Genomic DNA, 20,049 nt, shown 5'->3' on the forward strand with positions numbered 1-20,049 from the left:
ATCCATTATGTTAAAGGTATTGGCACTTATTTAACCATTTATATTTTGATGAAACATTTGTATTGTGACCAGGTTTTGGCTATTACAAATACAGCTGCTATGCAAGTTCTTGTATGAGCCTTTGTATGTTCATATGTTTTAATTTTTCCTGACAAATACCCAGAATTGAGATGATTGCTGAGCCATATGGTAAGTCCATGTTTAGCTTTATAAGAAACTATCAAACTGTTTTCCAACATGATTGTACAATATTATATTTCTACCGGCAATGTATGAGAATTTGAATTGCTCTACCTTCTCACCCACACGTAGTATCGTCAGCCTTTAATTTCTTCTATTCTAGTAGGTGGATAATGATGTCTAATTGTGGTTTCATTTACATTCCCCTGGTGACGAAAAATGTTGATTATCTTCACATTTGTTTTTTGGTCATTCACGTACTATTGTTAGTGAACTGTATGCGCATATCTTTTGCCCATTTTTAAATTGACTCATTTGTCTTATAGTTCAGTTGTGAGAGTTTTCTATATACTCTCCATACATGTCTCTTTAATCATATGTAAGATTTATAAATATTTTCTCCCAGTTGTGACTTGCCTTTTCATTTTCTCAGCAGAGCCTTCAGAAGAGCAAGAGTTTTCTTCTTTTTTTCTTGTTCTTTTTTGGATGCAGTTCAATTTATCAAATTTTCCTTTATATTTTGTTCTTTTGGTGTTTAAGCTAAGAACTCATTATTCAACCCAAGGCCAGAAAGAGTTTTTCCTATATTTTCTTTTAGAAGTAGTATAATTTTTACTCTTTCTTGTGTTTAGTTGTGAGGTAAAGGCCAAATTCTATGTGTATATGTATATATGTATACTACTTTGTATACTGATGCCCATTTCCTCATGTATAACTTGTTGAAAATATTATCTTTATTTTATTATTGAATATCACCATATTTGAGTGATTCTCTATACTGTTTATTTTGTTTCACTGATTATGTTTATCTTCACATCAATATTTTGACGAAAATCTCAACTACTAAATAACTTGAAATTAGATACTATAAATTATAGTGACTAATATAAATTCTGTGAAGCATTCAGTAAAGTTCCATAAGGAATCATTGTCCTAAAATGATTTTTTACAACTTCTGAACTGCTGCAGGACAGAGAGTCTGGGTTTGATCTTTAAAAAAATCTCAGATTGGGTAAATTTCTTCATCCTGTTACTCCCTTTTGAGCTACGTGTTTACCCAGTGTGGTACCTCTGTCCTTTCTGTCCCTTACTCCTTGCATTAAAAAGATGTAAAATACCCTGCCAAAGTTCTATTACCACATTTGCAACTATTTCTTCTCTAAAAATACTATTCATTTGTATCACCATTGTGCGAAGGGCTCTCATATACACATCTCAAAAAAGCAAATTCTGAAAGACATCTTTTCATAGTATCAAATACCACCTATAATATGAAAATTCACAAACCCATATGTGTGTCCAAAGTTCCTCTCCCAAACTTAAGACCCATAAATCCAACTATTTTCTGAACACTTCGTGTTCAGACAAAGCCAATATATCCCAAAGTGAATTCATCAACTTTCTTCACCAAATCTATTGTTGAAGGAAATTAGCTTTGACAATCAAGAGCAGAAAGCAAGGATAGGAAGGATAAGAGATTGCTGGACTTCAATGCAAGCATTTAATATCTTTTTTTAAAAAGTACACATTGATTACTTTTGTAAAGTTTATAAAACATTATATGTAACATAATTCAAAAGGAAAAAAATTACACTCTATCTTGAAAAAGAAGTACATCGCAAATGGAATGAGGATCCTAGAACTACGGGGAAGTACAAAGCACTCCAAGGAGTCTTAACTCCAGCCATATGATGGCACGGAAGGAATGGACACTTTTCCCTTCACTTCAAGTTTATTCTTTCTCCTTCCGCAATGGTCTAGCATAAAGTAAACCCTCTCTGTGTTTTTAATTAAGTGTATATGCTAAAATAAATTTTGTGGAAAAAAGACAAATATCTTTTATATAGCCTAGTGATAAACTAACAAAAATAAAATTTTTTAAATACTTAGGTGATAAATTATATCAGAGGATTTCTAATGAATAATGGGCACTGATAAAAACAATTTCTAATGTATAATGAGGCTGATTATTTTCCTTCTTTTGGTTTCTATAATTACGTTTAAAATATCCCTTCAAGGTGAAAGGAATTGTATTTTTAATTTTTTAATATAATATTGAGCATATTCAATTAAGGCTGTCAGCATAGCAGAGTTGATTCTATGCCTGCTATTTGGAGACTTGTTATCACAGACCTTGAAGAAAATTTTGCTCTAGTGTAAGAGGAAGATATGTGTTATTAAATACATGGAGACACAAGGGAAAAGTTGAAGATTGGGTTGAAGAATGTAAATGTTCACTCTGAATTTATCTACTTCTAAGGATGCACATTAAGTAACTAAGTGTATTTTATTATATTAAATACACTTTGTATATAATGTATTAAAATACACTTAGTTTAAATAAGACAAAATTTGCCTATGTATTATGACCTCGTTCTGAAACAATTTTCTGATGTAGCATTGTTCCAAATAGTCTGCAGAGAGAGGATGTTTCATTTTGCACCCTTTTATCTCTGTAGTTCTAAGTTAGAGCAAGCAACACATCTTAGTGATTAGAATTTATTTCTTGATTTAGGGATACTGTGCCTCCTCTATGTATGCTTTATAAAGGCTCACATATTTGTGGTCACTGTATGTCTGCCCTGAGACTTCTATTTCATATAACAAATACTTCTGAATTCATTTTATTTTCTTAAAGTTTATTTTTACCAACACATATACTTTTATCTTCATCCTTTTGAAGTAAATCCAAGCAAATCAATGTAAATAGACCCCAAAATTTGCCATCTTCTTTTAAGATGGTCTGGCCAATTGTGACAAAGATTTCATGTTAACATTCTTTATTTCCATTGGAATATTTATATTTTTGTTGTAGTATAAGAAAACCCAAACATATGTTTGATATTAATGTATTGCATTTGAGACTAAAAGCCTATTGTTTAATTTGTTTCTGTCTACAAAATAGATGACAGTAGAAGTTCATGTTCAGGATTCTAAATATTACAAATATTCAAATATTAAATTTTTTGAAATTATTTTTAAAATAATTACCAATTTAAAAGTCATGGCTGTGTAATAACTGAGGAATCAATTGTAAAAATGAAGAACAGAAATGTTTGCACTAGACAGCCAAAAGAATAGATGAGGAACAAGATGATAGAAAAAAGATTGCTTTTTATGTCATTTCAATTTGTGAACCATATGATGTTCACAAATCATATGGTTCAGTTTTTTGAAAACTGAAAGGTATGTGATGGTGGCATTAGCTATTCTCAAAAAAGCTAAAAATGAATGGTAGGTGTTCGCTCAGTGGCCCAATCTATGTGACTCAGACAAGTTGTTGTCTTTTTAATGATGATTGAGAGTATTGGAAAAATTGCATAGATTTTATGAAAGACAATTTGTTACAAAACTGGAGATACTCCAGATGTACAGTCTGAAGGAAATATTTGAAAAGGAAAGATGAAACAAGAGGAAGCAGATGACACTGATGGATGTTTTTTAAAATACTATTGTATCATCCTCTTCTTTGGTTTCACACATGCTGTTAGAACTAATCTTGATTAACTGTTTTCCTATAGCACTATCTATAGATCAATAATGATTCTCTTGGAAATAAAGTTTCTTGCTTTTTTTGTTATTAAGCACAATGCCTTTTGCCATTTTTGAGGGGAGAAAAGCAATACTGCACATTTATTTTCAAAATGAAATATTTGCAATACAATTATTTTTCCACTTTCATTAAATATTTAGAATTTATTTTTTCTCTAGTTTTAGTTAAAGCCAGGTATTTTAATATATGTAAAATATAGATAGTATGTTTTTCTGCTGACTTACATGATATGTTTACGGACAATACAAAGTTGTTTGGAACAAATATTATTAATAAATTATTGACTACTTATCATAAATCCATATTATGCAAATATATTAAATCCACAATACCATCTTTATTTTTTAATACTGTGTTCTTCAGAATCCAAGCTATCAAATCATAGAAATATTGCTAAAGTAGAGCAGGGCCTAGCCATCAACGTTTATTTTTAGATGGAGTCTCGCTCTGTTGCCCACGCTGGAGTGCAGTGGTGTGATCTCAGCTCACTGCAACTTCTACCTCCTGGGTTCAAGCAATTATCCTGCCTCAGCCTCCAGAGGAGCTGGGATTACAGGTGCCCACCACCATGACCAGCAGTTTTTTTTGGGTTTTTTTTTGTATTTTTAGTAGAGACAGGGTTTCACCATGTTGGCCAGGCTAGTTTAGAGCTCCTGACCTCAAGTTATTCACCCACCTCTGCCTCCCAAAGTGCTAAGATTGCAGGTCTGAGCCACTGCATCTGACCAAAAGTAATATTTTAATACAATGTAACATTATTCCCCAATATACTACAGTTTAATTTAAATTTATAATGAACTTTAGGGACTATCAAGCTTGAAATTACTCATTTTTCAAATGAATTAGAAATTAAATGGATAAAAGAAGTCTAATGATTTCATCAACATCACGGGACTGGTTAGTAGATTGAGCACAGGAATGAAAGTTGCTGTCTTTTAGTCCGGTGTTCTTGCTTCTAACTCATAAACTTAATTTGCTTTTTGGAAGACTCTTCTAATGGTTATGAAAATTCAGAAATGAATTTGACTATATACAGTTGATCTTAAGGCATAGTCATGTGTTTTGACATTGGATTGGATTTAGTTTTGAGGCATTGTTTTTAATTCAAGAATGTTGACTACTAGTGGATATAGGACTGGTTTATGGGCATTCCAAGATTGGAATCAAAGGATAAAGAAGTGTTAGAGGAAAAAGCAATAGGGAAGCCTTCTAGAAAACATTTCAAAAGCAAAACAAAACACAATAGAGAATTGAGAAATTCAAGAAAGAAGATGAACTGGAATTCAAAGGCAAATGGTAAGCAAAGAAACAAATACAACTTATATTTAGTATCAACTAAATGTTGATGTGAAACACAGACTGAGCCAACTGAAACTAAAAAGCCAGATGATCTCAACATGTGTGTTGGTATGGGTGACATGAAATAGTCAATGAAAGCATGATAACACTTTTATCTCACTTGGGAACAGGCTATAGATAGTACTAAACTTTAGATATTGATATAAAACTGTACTGGGATTAAATACTTGTACTTACAAAAGAAATAGGAAGAATAGAAATAGGATATATAATTTCCAAATCACCAGATAAAAACAACAAAAAAGGGAGTGAAATGCAATACAAATATTAAAAATAAAAGGATGAAATATAATAGACAGGGTAACTTAACAAAACCACTGTGGGTTGAGAAACTTTAATATTATCTATTTATATGTCTAAATATCAAAATTAAAGGTGTTTTTGTAATAAGAAAAGTTACACTGACAAAAACACAAGAATAAATTAAAAATTCACAATTGTTAACTAAAGACTTTAATATTTTTCCCAAATCAACAGAACACTTTTCCCACTCATTTCCATGTCATACAGTAGCTTTACAGGAAAGAAATTTTGTTTTATATATATATGTATTTATTTATATGAATTAATTATTTTGGATCCAATGTTTTTAACAAAGTAGACTGGACTCAAGTATAATACCTTAAATTATCCTTACCCGTCATTCACATTTAAATCCATCCCATATGGTACCATACTGGAGTAAAGAACTCTCAATTTGTTGCTCTCTTTGCTATTGTTTCCAACAATGAATTGGGGGGAAGAAGTGGGTGGGCAGAAAAAAACCCTACTTCATAAATTTTCAAATTATAATGAAAAATGTTTCATTCTTGCTCAGAATATACCTAGCATTCATGCGAATCTGGAGACTAACCAGTTTCTTTACAAAGAAGGTTTTCTAAATATGTAACAAGAGCTACAACTGCCAGATAATTCTAAATGAGAAGTTAACAGTTTTCTCCTAGCTCTAAAAATACTAAGAAATTCTTCAGTGTTTCTGTTCTAATTTTCTTCATGCTAATTAGATGAGATTGTCATTTTAGAAACAACCCTACTATGTTCTTTTTCTCCTTTAATTGGCACATTAGATCATTATCTGTGCTTTAATGACCCAAAGGGGTAACAACTACAGCTGTTACACTGAAACCTCACTGAAATGCCCTACTTGGGGTCCATGCCACAGGCCCACTGGAAACAAAGTTAGTTATGAGTCACAGTGTCCCTGTGGTAATTAAACTGCTTTTCAGCTGTGTCCCACATGTATCTTGTTCTGTGTCAGGAAAAACCTGAAATCCAGAGAAACTTGCATAAAACAAATGTCATCTACACTGTAAGACTCATCTGACTGGATCATACAAATTCTTATCCTGAAGAAATAGCTCTCTGTAAGATGGAGAGTTGTCATGATAAAATTCCCATTAACATGGATCACATCCTTGCACTAGTTAGTATACTCTTATATTTAAAACACTCAAACTGATATATGCCATGTCCCCAAAACATTTGTTCCTATTTATATGACTTGTCTTTTGCATTATTTTTTGAGTAAATAGTTGTTATAAGTAATTTCTTTCATAATAAGAACTTTCAAATTAATACAGTGAACTTATCCCAATGCAGCTAAGAAAGAAAGAAATAATTTGTATTAGTTCATTCTCGTGCTGTTAATAAAGATATACCCAAGACTGGGTAATCTGTATAAAGAAATAAAGGTTTAATGGACTCATATTTCCATATGGCTGGGGATGCTTCACAATCATGGTAGAAGGGAAAGGAGGAGCAAGGGCATGTCTTACAAAGTGGCAGGCAAGAGGGTGTGTGTGGGGAGCTCCTCTTTATAAAAGCACCGATCTCATGAGACTTATTCACTATCATGAGAATAGCACAGGACAAACCCACCCCCATAATTCAATTACCTCCCACTGGGTCCCTCCCATGATAAGTGGGGATTATAGAAACTACAATTCAAGATGAGATTGGGTATGGACACAGCCAAACCATGTCATAATTCCTGGTAAGAATCTAAATCTGTGTTTCCATTACAATGGAACTGTGATATAAATTGATAGTCTTAGAGTCAATTATTTTTTTTCCTGAATGTATAATTTGGTGATCTTAATAACAAGAATTAAAAGAAAAAAAGATTGCTCAGTTACAAAAATACAACAAATACTGTGGGAGGCAGAGGCGGGTGGATCACTTGAGGTCAAGAGTTTGAGACCAGCTTGGCCAACATTGTGAAATCCTGTCTCTACTAAAAATACAAAAATTAGCTGAGCTTGGTGGCAGGCACCTGTAATCCCAGCTACTTGGGAGGCAGAGGCAGGATAATTGCTTGAACCCGGGAGGTGAATGTTGCAGTGAGCTGAGATCACACTATTGCACTTCAGCCTGGTTAACAAGAACAAAACTCCATCTAAAAAAAAAAAAAAAATTAGAATCCTCAGTTATAAAAGTACGACAAATCTCCAAACAAAGCTATACTTGTACCTCTGGACCTAAAGTAAAAGTTTAAAAAAGTACACAAGCACTCACTGACATATATTTAATTTAAAATAATGAACAATGAAACCTGTTTTAATATTAAAATTGTTAAGGATCTAGCTGCTTAAAAGTCTTATAATCTTTCAATTGTAAATGTCTGGATCTCAGAGGCCTAGCAGATGGGTGAGGAGAGAACAATACACAAAGCCAAAAAAGAAATATTCCTGGAATGTGATTGATTTTGGGAATTTGTGCAGACACATAGGGTGATGCCTACTGAGAAGTTTACAGAAAGAGAGTGTAATAAAAAGTTACATTTTTTTTTGCTTTAAATCAATAAAAGTAATTTTATAACTATGTGAAATAATTGTGGATCCAGTTGACAGTTTGTTCAAGGGTTGTTCACTTTAAATACTCAGATATTTCTCTTGCTCTAATCACCTTAACTGGTCACTTGCACAGAATTGGCTGTGTTTATAAGTCATGAGATGCTTCTTCCATGACTTTAGTGGCCTCTAAACTCATGTGAAATTTATACGTTTAAGTCTGGTCCAAAATGAATCACATCTGTTTTTTTTTTTTGGAAACTGTGGCCAACTTAAAGCTTTCAAAAGAAAATGAGAACTAAAAATGCTTCCTTTGCCTTAGCAGTGCAGAAGAAAAGGATGTGAAAGAATATACAATCTTGACATTATGGATATTACTTTATCCCATTATATTTGCAGTTTTAATATCAGAAAACAGTTCTAAAACTAAAATTTGGATACATGTCACTGAGTGGCAGAGTTGTTTCAATCGTTACTGAAGTAGAGAAAACCATTCTTTCCTTTTTATAACATAGACAAATTCTTCATTCTGTGAATGAGAATTAACAATCGAAGGTTTCAGGGCCTTAATATTACAGAAGCTGCAATTAACTGTAACAGAGCTTATTATAAAAATGGAATCGTAATAAATCAGGCTGAAGTCAACTACCTTTAAACAGCCAGAATACTTACATACTCATACTATTTTGCTTTCTTTCTTCTCTTTATTTTATATAATTACTTAAGTCATTCTTTTTATTTTCTGATTCTTTCTTACGGTATTGTATTGAATAGGGAATGGCAACTAAAGAAAATATTGTAGTATTATACGAGTTTGATAGGGCAGTGTGGGTTAACAAATACACTCCATAACATGTAATAGACCAAAAACAACAGAAATGTGTTGTTCCTACCCTCAATAGTTCAAGCAGCTTTTCAACTGGCAGCTCCCATCTTGTGATAATTCAGAAACACACACTCCTTCATCTGTGACTGCCAATCCAGAGGCAGGGTTCTTCATATTTTTGTTTCTGTGCCATGGACTCATCTTTCACTCTGGTAAAGTCTAAAGATTCTTTCTAAGTACAATGCTTTAAAATACATACAATAAAATAGTTAGGGTTTAATGGTAAATAATTATATTGACATACATTTATCAAAACATGTATATTAAATGAATTTGTGACACAGTAATATGTGTGCTTTTTTTTTTTTTTTTTTCAGAGATAGGGTCTTGCTCTGTTGTTGCCCAGGCTAGAATGAAGATCATGGCTTACTACAGCCTCAACTTCTAGGCTCAACTGATCCTCCCACCTCAGCCTCCCAAGTAGCAGGGACTATAGGTATGAGCCACCTTGCCTGGCTAAATTTTTTTTTTTTTTTTTGGAGAGATGGTGTCTCACTGTTATTGCCAGATTGGTCTTGAACTCTGGGCCTCAATAGATTCTTCCTCCTCAACCTCCCAAAGTGCTGGGGTTACAGGTGTGACCCACTGTGCCCAGCCCTATGTGTGCTTTTAAATTAGTATTAAATAACCAGATCTTGCAACACAGTTCTAATAACCACCATAATTTTGAAGTAGTGATGAGGGCAAACAATATTTTGAGATATCTGCAGCAGAAGAACTGATATAAAAATATCTATGATTGCCAGGCACGGTGGCTCACGCCTGTAATCCCAGCACTTTGGGAGGCCGAGGCGGGTGGATCACAATGTCAAGAGATCGAGACCATCCTGGTCAACATGGTGAAACCCCGTCTCTACTAAAAATACAAAAAGTTAGCTGGGCACAGTGGCGCGTGCCTGTAACCCCAGCTACTCGGGAGGCTGAGGCAGGAGAATTGCCTGAACCCAGGAGGTGGAGGTTGTGGTGGGCCGAGATCGCGCCATTGCACTCCAGCCTGGGTAACAAGAGTGAAACTCCGTCTCAAAAAAAAAAAAAAAATCTATGATTTTGACTAGGAGTCTATGCTACTGGGATTTGTTGGCTGCCATCATAAGAAAAATAAATGATGAATTTCAGTTAGATCCAGTTAAAATAAAGATATAATTTGTTCCCATCCAAGTTCATGAACTCCATGAATTCTATCCACAAATCCCCAAAGGCTAAGAATCTCAGCCCTTGTCTGCTCTAAGCCAGCAAGAGGGAAAAGTGAGCATTTAGTTTTAAATATTAACTGATGATATTAACTGCAAGTATAATAGAATAAAATAATACCCACAATGTCAAAATTGCATATCCTTCCCCTGTTATAAACTTTGTCCCCAAAATGGCACATATAACTTTCCATTGACCATAATTAAGGCATATAGGGAAGTAGGAAAGGAAGGCACAGATTCTATGGAAAATATATTTTCTTTATTTTTATTTTTATTTTACTTTAATTTCTGGGATACATGTACAGAACATGAAGGTTTGTTACTTAGCTATACATGTGCCATGGTAGTTTGCTGCACCTGGAACCTGTCATCTAGGTTTTGAGCCCCACATGCATTAGGTATTTGTCTTAATGCTCTCTCTCTGCTTGTCTTCTATCCCCCAGTAGGCCCTGGTGTATGATGTTTCCCTCCCTGTGTCCATGTGTTCTCATTGCTCAACCCCACTTATGAGTGAGAACATGCAGTGTTTGGTTTTCTGTTCTTGTGTTAGTTTGCTAAGAATGATGGCTTCCAGCTTCATTCATGTCCCTGCAAAGGACATGAACTCATTCTTTTTTATGGCTGTATAGTATTCCATGGTGTATATGTGCTACATTTTTTAATCCAGTCTATCATAGGAACACTTTTACACTGTTGATGGAAGTATAAATTAGTTCAACCATTGTGGAAGGCAGTGTGGCAATTTCTCAAGGATCTAGAACCAGAAATATCATTTGACCCAGCAATCCCATTACTGGATATGTACCCAAAGGATTATAAATCATTCTATTATAAAAACACATGCACATATGTGTTTATTGCAGCACTGTTTATAATAGCAAAGTCTTGGAACTAACCCAAATGCCCATCAATGATAGACTGGAAAATATATTTTCTAGTAGTCAAGTCAATTTCCAGACCTGAAAGAGGCAGTCTAATTTAGGTCCTGTTAAAACTGTTGTGGTCAGAGGGTACATTATTCTTGCTCATTAAAATTGTCCCTTGCTATGTTTCCATGCTCTTAATGTTTTTGTTTTTTATTTTCTGTTCCCATTTTGGTTTATTTGTCATTGTCACAAAATGTACTGACAAACTCAGATTAAAACTACTATTACAATAACATAGCATGTGAAACAAATATTAATTTCTATTCTTATGAAAATCGTATTTCTACAAACAAGCTGGCTTTTTACCTAGTAACCATATATTAATGACTCACGGTCAGTATATATTCAATCTGAGTACCACAGAAATCAAGTAAGCATCTGATAAAGCCCAAATCACACCTCATGGCACCCCAAGGAGGAAGGGAATGACTCTCCTTGGAAATCAGAAAAAATTTCTAAGTGGAGGGAAAGTTTGGGCTGGGAAGTTAGGAATTCATAGTAATTCAACTGGTGGACCTAAGGAAATTATATCCCAGAAAATATTGTGAACAAAGGAAAAGAGGAAAAGCATGTTCTGAAAATAATTAATATCATGGGTTGACTGTAGCATGGGGTCATTAGGGAAAATAAAATGACAGTCAACTCTAAAAGGTATAAAAGGGTCAGATCATGAATGGTCTTGATGTTCTACTGAGAACCAGCTCCGTCTGGAGATTCCCACCCAGGCGATGCTGAAGATATTGAGAGGCAGACACCCAGGAAGAACAACAGAGTGGATCTATCTGAGGGACCAACAGCCTAAGAGCTGAGAGGCTAACAGTGTTCCAGGCTGAAGGCCCCGAGCTGATTTTCATCTATGACTTGCTCTTAGACAGGCAATTCTTATTAGTAAACAGGTGCTCTGTATTTACTCATAACTCAGAAATATACCAAGTAGGTAGCTGTTACCCACCTACCACTAATTACAAACTAAAAGGTATCCTCCACAGAGGAGCCATGAGGCAGAGTAAACTTAATGTTTCTCAACAATGTTCTGTCAAGATTTTGGTACTTAAACACAAACACACACACACACACACAAACACACACACACACACACACACACACACACACACACAGACATCCCTAGTAAGAAAATAACTTGATAGTAGCATAAGGAAGAGAGGAGGCAGAGAGACTGGTTAGATAGCTATTATAAAATTCAGGGAAGAGTAAGTTCTTGTACAAGGTATTGGCTACGGAAAGGGAAATGAGTTAATTATTTTGAGAGATAATTTAGATTTAGAAATAATAGTTCATTATAGAGAATTTGTTTCAGAATCAAATGTGAGAGAGTAAGTTAAGCGAGAGGCTTCTGATGGTTAACCTTGAGGATGGTGGTGCTGTATAAATGACGGCAGAAAACAAAGGCAGTGGGGCAGACTGAGGGAAAGAAGATAATTTGGGCTCAGTTTGAGACATTTTAGGTTTGCTGCATGAGCAAGATATGCATTTCACACTCAGACAAACAGTTGAGGGTGTAAGCCTGAAACGTAAGAGAGGGCCAGTATTTAAGTCATAGGTCGCCTGGGAACCAGTTAGGACAGATGAGTAAAATCAGTTAGGAAAGGACTATCAACTAGAACATCAGTCAATTTTAAAGCACCTAGAAAAGCAGTTCCACACAGCAAAACAAGACTTTCTCATGCTAGCTGCATTTTTTATTGTATTTAACTAAATGATGGATGAGAATAAAAAACATCAAAAGATTCATAAGAAGAGTAAGGTTTTTAAAATATGCCTTGCTGCATTTTCAAGGACAAGATTAAAAGTAGAGGTTTATATATTTATTTTTAAAATATGTTTATTATCTTTTATTTCTTTTCTTTAATATACATATTTATCTTTATAGATAATGAATGACAAGTGTGTCAATGTTAATAGTTTCACTCAAATATTGAAGAACTTGGAGGCTCTATTAGAAAATACCTCATAAATCAAAAATGGGCCACATGTCCATTTTTGAACCAATCACTGGCAGGGAAATGGAATTACTCCTTGGATTATTAGTCTCTTCCTGGAGGAGGAATGGAATTTACTCATCAAGATACTTAGCTGTATGTATTGGGCATGGAGTAGTGATTACCTGAAAACACAAGTCAGAATGCTCTTGGGAAAAAAAGGAGGCGTGGATATTGTGAAGGTGAAAGTAGTGTCTACCTCATCTTGATGATCTGGCTGATTAAATAACAACAACAACAACACATGCTATCATTTTAACCCTTATTATTTCATAGTATTCTGAAAAGTATCAGTTCTTCCTCCTTAATCAAATACAGATTATAAAGGATTTTGTCCTCAGGGTTACCATTCTGAATTAGCATGAATCATTGATACCAAAAATACATGGATAAAAATTGTAGATAATTGAGCCAAATGCAAATAACATCAGAAAATATATTGGAAGATATTTTGATGAACTTTTATGATATATTTATATTTTTAAAATACAACTTTACAATGAAGAGATGTTGTTTGTTTTGTTTTCTGGCTAATGTTCAGTGCCTGAAATGATGCCTCATACATAGTAGGCACTCAATTAATATATGTGAAATGAATAAATGATAAAAATCTTCATATCACCTAAATGGTGATTTTTATCCTTCTCTGAAAACAGAATTCTCTCTAAAAATTTTATTTCTGATGACTCTTATTCTACGATTTCCTTTTGTAACATTCTTTCTAAATTTCACTATGTGTAACCTCATTTGCCCTTCAACTTTATCCAAAGTTCTGGATGTAGTCACATTGACTTCTTTCCCTTCCTGGCTTTTAAATATCCTGGCATACTACGTTTTGACTGGGTAGAACTATGTTCTTTTGGATAGCCAACTTCCTTAAACTCCACTTTCTAAAAGAAGCCCAAGGACTCATCGTACTGGTTTTCAGATTTGATACAATTAGCTTCCTAAAGTTAATTTTCTTAATTCTGCTGACATTTCCACTTCCTTCCCTTAGGGAAAAGAAATCAATTTCATTAACTTGTGATTGTTTCCTTAAGGTTTCCTTCTACTATTAGAAGCCCATCTAATTTTTCCCTATGAGCAAGAATCAAATCTGATATCTGCTCTGGGAATTTTACCTTTATTACAGAAGATCAAGCCATGAGATCTCATTGCTTCAGAACCACTTTGTCATCAGTATTCAGTTTGATATGCTTCTGTCAGTGCTTCTTCATCTTTATTTAAAATTGCTTTAAGTCAACTAAAGAAAACCTTATTAACCTTCTTTTACTGGTTTAGTGATTTATATAATTTACATTAGGTTTATAATGTTATTTTCTGTGTTCTTATCATATTAACTTTAATCCAATTATTATTTCCAAACAATTCCATTGCTACACATTTATTCTGGATATAAAAAGGCATTAATTTCACAAATAATTATGAAATGAGTTATCGTTTCTAAGCTCATCCTCTAATTCCAAGTGCTATTCTACTCATTGTCTGGTATTTTAATAGCATCTTAACTCTGGCCCTGAGATGGGGCTTCCAGATACTCCTCATTAATTCTGTCATTCAAAAGTCACATCAAAGCCTATTTTTGTAGTTGTATGATTATTTCCTTACAAAGGAGTACAGTAATTAATAGATAATGAGATATTTAAAACATGTTATGATGATAATTGAAACAATATATGTTAGTGTTTCGTCAACAATTTTATGAAAAAATCATTCAAGAAAGTGAGCAAGTGACAAAAAATTAAAATCGTCAACTGGTTTGAATTGGAAAGAAAAACAAATGGTAAATAAGTTGGTGAGAACCCAGAGAAGAGTTAAATGGATAGCTAAACCTATTTAATAAACAAGAAGATATCAGATGACCAAAGTGACAAGATGGTCATTTCATAAAAACTTTAGAGTACCTCAAATTATGCCTTATTAATTCTTTTTATTTCTTCAACTAGTATATTTTAAGTGTTAGTATATCTGAGTTATTACAGAACTACTGGATGTGAGCCAGAGAAAGTGGATTAAAAATTATGGTATTGCACTTGAGCTGTAAGGGATCCTTAGGGTAGGCCTCCACAGACAATAGAAGCATCACACATATATAGTTAGTTATTTAAAGAAATATAGTCTATGTGTCTGTTTTTGTGCCAGGCCCATGCTGTTTAAGTTACTGTATCTTTGTAGTATAGTTTGAAGCTCCACCTTTGTTCATTTTGCTTATAATTGCATTGGCTATTCGGGCTCTTTTTAAAATGAATTTTAGGATAGTTTTTTCTAATCCTGTGAAAAATGACATTGGTGCGATAGTAATAATATAGAATTTGTAGATTGCTTTCAACACTATGGTCATTTTAATGATATTGATTCTTCCAATCCATGAGTAGAGAATATTTTTCCATTTGTTTGTGTCATCTATGATTTCTTTCAGCAATGTTTCATAGTTTTTCTTGTAGAGATCTTTCACCTCCTTGGTTAAAAGTATTCCTAGGTATTTAATCTTTTTTGTGGCTATTGTAAATGAGATCTATTCTCCATTTGTCTGTCAGCATAAACATTATTAGCATATAAAAATGCTATTGATTTTTGCACATTGATTCTATATGCTGAAACTTTACTGAAGTCATTTTTAAGTTCCAGAAGCCTTTTGGTAGAGTCCTTGGGGATTTTCTAGGACTAGAGTCATATAGTCAGCAAAGAGAGATAGTCAAACTTCTTCTTTTTCCATTTGAATGCCTTTTATTTCTTTTTCTTGGCTAATTGCTGCGGCTCAGACTTCTAGTATTATGTTAAATAAGAGTGGTGAGAGTGGGCATCCTTGTCTTATTCCAGTTCTTCAATAGAATGCTTACAGCTTTTCCCATTTGTTATGATGTTGGCTGTGAGCTTTTCATAGATGGGCCTTATATTTTGAGGTATGTCCCTTTTGAACATAATAAGTTCATCCTTTTATCATGACATGATGTTAGATTTTATAGAAAGTTTCTTTTGCATCTATTGAGATAACTATATGGTATTTGTTTTTAGTTGTTCTGTTCATATGGTGAATCATATTTATCAATTCATATGTGTTGAACCAACCTTGCATCCCAGTAATGAAGCCTAGGTACCAATGGCTCACAAACATGAGAAATGCTCAACATCACTGATAATCAGAGAAATATAAATCAAAACCACAACAACACACTATCTCATACCAGTCAGAATGGCTATTATTAAAAAGTAAGAAAACAACAGATGCTGGTGAAGTCCTGAGTAAAAAGCAACACTTATGCACTGTTGATGGGAATATAAATTAGTTCAGCCACTGTGTAAAGCAATTTGGAGATTTCTCAAAGAACTTAAAATGAAACTACTATTTGACACAGCAATCTCATTACTAGGTATATACCCAGAAGAAAATAAATCATTCTACCCCAAAGACACATATGCTTATATGTTTATTGCAGCAGTATTCACAATAGCAAATACATGGAATCTAACTAGATGCCCATTAATGGTGGATCAGATAAAGAAAATGTCATAAATATATACTATGGAATACTACACAGCCATAAAAAAGAACAAAATTATGTCCTTTGCAACAACATGGATGTAACTGGAGGCCATTATCCTATGTAAATTAATACAAGAACAGAAAAACAAATACCACATGTTCTCACTTATCAGTAGGAGGTAAACATTGGGTATCATGGACATAAAGATGGCAATAACCGACACTGGGGACTACTAGAGAAGGGAGAGAAGGGGAAAAGGATTGAAAAACTGCCTGTTGATTACTATTTTCAATACCTGGGTGGTGGGATCATTCATATACAAACCCTCAACATCACATAATATACCCATGTAACAAACCTGCATGTGTACCCTTGATCTAAAATAAAACATAAATTGTTTTAAAAAGAATTTAAAGGTTATTTTAAATTTAAAAATAAAGATAAATTATTTGAAGAGAAACATGGTAATTAGGAAATGGGTATTCTGTTTAATTAATATTTATCAGTGTGTACTATGTATCAAAATACTTAAATTTTGTTCATGACTTTCATTTCGACAATTATAGCAATCAATCTAATGGAAATAACATAACAATATTCACAAAGATTTACAGAATTGAACTGCCTAGATCTTCCCACCACTCAAGGCAGAGTCTGAAACAAGAACTTGTAATTGTGTAGTGATACCAGGATGCTGGAATGAGGGATAGGATGGATTAAGGGAAGGGGAAAAAGCTATAATAAATATAAATATAAATTTTAAAAAGCTATAAATATAAAATAAGTATAAATTTATAATAAATATAAATATAATAAATATCTATTGTCAAGGTCACTACAATGGCTACTGGGGTTTGGCTTCACCTGAGATGTCAAAAGCCTATAGAATGCCTCTAAGTTTTTCTCTGGAGGATCAACTGAGAGACGCATTCCTCCATGAAGGCTTAAGTCTCATTGGTTGAGGGCTACTCTATGGGTATTACCCCTATTATCTATCCCCACTCCACTCTCATTACATTCTGCATGAATTAGTGCCAATTCCTGGGCATTCTTGACCACAGAGTGAGGGAAAGAAATCTGCTTTAGGAGAGATTATGTCAGCTTACAGTGAGTTGAAACCCAAACAAAACTGTCTACTACACTTGTTGCTTAATTCAGTGGGGAGACTTGGCAGGGGAGATACCATGATCACAAAGGTGGTTTTCCCAGGGCAAGGCTTATCCATTGCATTCTGAATGTGCTGACTTCTGAGATTTTCCCAAAATGGGGAAGCTTGACTGCTTAGTTTGTCATAGCAAGGGACTGTGTTCATACTTTCCCCAGGTCTAAAATATTAAATGACAGCAACAACAATAAAATCAATAGGGACATCTAGGACATGGAGGCAGGACATTAGAGGCATTTGATTTGAAAAATCATGGTGGTTATTTTCAAATATATTCAAAAATTGAGGATGGCCAAGTAAACCAACTATATACAAAAATGGAGTTTGCTTATTATAGTATACAGGTAACCTACATGACAAAACATTTTTAGCCACTTAAATATTTTTAGTGGAATATTTTATGCTTTAGGAAATTGTTCATAATATTAACTGAACAAAATAAATAATAAAATTATACATCTTATATATGCATAAAATTATTTGAAACTATATATTAACATATTAACTGTCACTTGAGGATAATAGAATTATGGTTTATCTGCATTAACTCTTTTGTACTTCTTTATATTTCCTAAATGGTTTACAAAGATTATAAAGTATTTTAGTAAGTAAAAAATTGATGCAAACAAATTTGCATTGCATTGAATTCATTCTATAGTTCCACTGTCTATGAATTCATCCAGGCTTTGTGAACTATGGACTTACTGTAAAATCTTTTCTCAACCAAATATTCAATGGTGTACCCTAAAGCCTTACTACAAATTTGATTATTTGTGATTTGGTGAGGTAGCCTCAGCACAAACCTCCTGTCTCTCATTGACTGACCTAAAAAGCAATACTGTGTGCTTCAAGATCATCAGAACCTTCATTATAGGTAAGAGCATATTCACTTAATTGAATTATTTATCCTCAATTCAGCCAGCAGGAACAGAAGAGCCAGAAAGAAAGAAAGAATGTTGAGAAAATCTAAGCAGTCACCAAACACATTTCGTTGGGAAAAATGCTTACAGAATTATTTATTTGTTGAGAAAGAAACCATATCTGAAAAACTGTAAGGGAAACTTTGTGGTTAGTTTTGTGGACACTTGATGGTTATTTAATGTGGACCAGAATCTAATGTCACATGACAGCTCACTCATGCTACCCTCTGGTTCATTTTCTGCTGCTTTTTTCTAAAAATTCTTACATGATAAATAACTGAATTGAGAAGATACACAGTTCATCTGAAGATTTTATACATAAGACAGAAACGATGCTGAAAACTAAGCAGATGGCTTACAATTAAATGAGTGAGAACAACTAGTTTGGGTAGTGAACAACGTACGTCACAGCTGAAAGCAACAAAATGCCAGCCATAATCTGCTGAGAAAAGAACAATGGCAGAAAAAGAAACAAAGACTAATCTGGCTTGTAGTAGTTGGAAATAGAGTGGCTTTTCCTGAGCAGAATTAAGACTGATGGTGAACTTAAGAGGGGAAAAAAATTAAAAATTTGCAGCCAACAAACATATGAAAAAAAGGTTATCATCACTGGTCATTAGAGAAATGCAAATCAAAACCACAATGAGATACTGTCTCATACCAGTTAGAATGGCAATGATTAAAAATATAATCTGGAAATAACAGATGCTGGAGAGGATGTGGAGAAATAGGAACACTTTTACACTGTTGATGGGAATGCAAATTAGTTCAATCATTGTGGAAGACAGTGTGATGATTTCTCCAGGATCTAGAACCAGAAATACCATTTGACCTAGCAATCCCATTACTAGATATATGTCCAAAGGATTATAAATCAATCTACTATAAAGACACATGCACATGTATGTTTATTGCAGCACTGTTCACAATAGCAAAGACTTGGAACCAACACAAATGTCTGTCAATAACAGACTGGATAAAGAAAATGTGGCACATATACATCATGGAATACTATACAGCCATAAAAAAGGATGAGTTCATGTCCTTTTCAGGGATGAAGCTGGAAACCATCATTCTCAGCAAACTAACACAGGAACAGAAACCCAAACACCACTTACGTTCTCACTCATAAGTGGGAGTAAAACAATGAGAACACATGGGCACAAGGAGGGGAACATCACACACCAGGGCCTGGTTGGGGGTGAGGGGCTGGGAGAGGGATAGCATTAGGAGAAATACCTAATGTAGATGATGGGTTGATGGGTGCAGCAAACCACCATGGTATGTGTATACCTATGTTACAAACCTGCACGTTCTGCACATGTATCCCAGAACTTAAAGTGTAATTTAAAAAATTAGAATTGGTGCCGGACTAAAAATATTACCCCAAAAATTGTCAAAGTTTTGAATGAAAGAAAATAATACTATCTGACAAATTGAACTTTTTCTTCTGCTACATTTTATTACTTTTACAGAAAGTTGTTCATCAGTAAATTACCACTGCATATGAGAGAAATTTTGAAAGGTTTCAGGAGTAGTAATTTATCTTGTAGCATTATCATATTGATAAATTTCACTTATTTATGGAAACCT

The 20,049-nt window shown here is 33.9% G+C and overlaps 1 non-coding gene across 1 annotated transcript; it reads left to right on the forward strand.

Moving 5' to 3' along the window:
• The first annotated feature begins 17,534 nt into the window (after window positions 1-17,534).
• Window positions 17,535-17,694, forward strand: LOC135276458 (U1 spliceosomal RNA). Its single transcript, XR_010343998.1, has one exon. It is a non-coding gene; the product is annotated as a U1 spliceosomal RNA (small nuclear RNA).
• Window positions 17,695-20,049: the final 2,355 nt, after the last annotated feature.

Source organism: Aotus nancymaae, unplaced genomic scaffold (genome assembly GCF_030222135.1).
Source record: "Aotus nancymaae isolate 86718 unplaced genomic scaffold, 86718_ANA_hifiasm-v0.15.2.pri h1tg000022l_1, whole genome shotgun sequence".
NCBI lineage: Eukaryota > Metazoa > Chordata > Mammalia > Primates > Aotidae > Aotus > Aotus nancymaae.